Consider the following 1,676-nt stretch of genomic DNA (forward strand, 5'->3'; position numbering starts at 1 on the left):
AACAAAGAGAGGGTGTTATTTAAAATAATTTACTTTAACAACATGCTTCCTTCTCTCAGAGGTATTTATATATAATAAAACTTATAATAAAACTAAACTAACTGCATGTCTTTACTGTTTGCATTTTGAAGGTTCTTTGGAAGGTTCATAAACAAAATTAGACTACTGAAACAGAACTTAATGAGCTACACAAATCAATAGGAGCTATGATGTAAGGTATGCACGTATGCTGAGATGCAAGTGTTGTAAATGCAACAAACAACAAAGAGTAAAGAAAAAGCAGTGCAGGAAGATTTATAGTCTGGGAACCAAAGGCCCAGTTGGCACTGATGAACCCTGCTGCACCCACCAGATCTGAAACACTTTAGAGAAGGTTTAAAACAATGAGCAGGGTTCATCACACCTCTCCCAAAAAAGAAAGGTCCCACAGGAACCCCCACAAAATCCAACTCAGCAGTTCGTTATTTCCAAAATCAGGGAATCTCCATTAACACTCACACTGTCTCATCACTCCCATACCTCAGCAGCTGGATCCTGGAGGCAAATTAAAAGTGTGTAAGAGTGTAACACAGTAAAACATGAATGGGAAATGACCATATGCATCATATTCCTAAGTCCAGAATTGATTGTGTAATTATTCAGCCCTCATGGAACAACAAATACAGAGATTCCACATGCACACAAAGAGAGCAGAACCTCCTAATACCCTTTCAATACAAATGTAGCTGGACCCACTCGACCTATTGTTGACAAATTCTAAGCAGTCATTCGATTTCACATTAACCACTACCTTTGTAAGTCTGAGCAGACACACCGTGATTCAGAAGTTGCTCAGCAGAGGAGGAAGAAACTTTCCTTAAATTGATATCCTCTGTATTTGCATGATGTTTGCCTCAGTTTGAGTCTGAGGGTTTGACTGAAAATGAAAATTTATTCATGTTTAAGTTAAATCAGTGATATATAATGTTTTAAAATTTGAACATTACAGTATATACAAGTCACATATCAAACCCAAAACATCCAAAACAAATTTTTGTCATTAACAAACTACAACATTTTATTGAGTAAAAGTTCATCATTCAGTCTTTAAGGTGACAAATATCCAGAATTAGCAAATATCCAGAAGGCCTCTCTTCTCTTCAATAATAAGTCGTGGTTTTAACACCTTGGGGGTCATTGAACATGTTCAATGCAACCAAATCGTAAATACACAAAATCCTGTTTCATATCATTAAACTGAGCAGCCCCTGTATAATCGCACTTTTGTGTTCATGTATTTTCTGTTTCAGTGATAAACTGAAACTGTTCCACATGTATGTGAAATGTACATGACAGACAGACAGACAGACAGACAGACAGACAGACAGACAGACAGGTATATATGGTTAATGAGGTTTACTCCCTGGAGTGAGAAGCTACTTGAGCTGGAGTCTGATATTCCATTACAGGTGTGTGATTGTACTACTGAGTGTGGGGTTTTCTACAGCAGCAGAAATATCCTGCACATTACTTTGATTTAGATCTCATCCAGTGTCTGTTTCAGATGCTGCTGATCCACACTCTACCATCGGTCTCACCTCCTTCATGGACCTCCTGCTTCAGAGAGGCATGCCTGGTGTCTAATAAGCTAAAGGAGTATTACATGGTGGCAAAAAGTCCTCTTCAGCTACTACAAC

This window comes from Pundamilia nyererei, unplaced genomic scaffold, assembly GCF_000239375.1.
Source record: "Pundamilia nyererei isolate P.nyererei 1_Seehausen unplaced genomic scaffold, PunNye1.0 scaffold00130, whole genome shotgun sequence".
NCBI lineage: Eukaryota > Metazoa > Chordata > Actinopteri > Cichliformes > Cichlidae > Pundamilia > Pundamilia nyererei.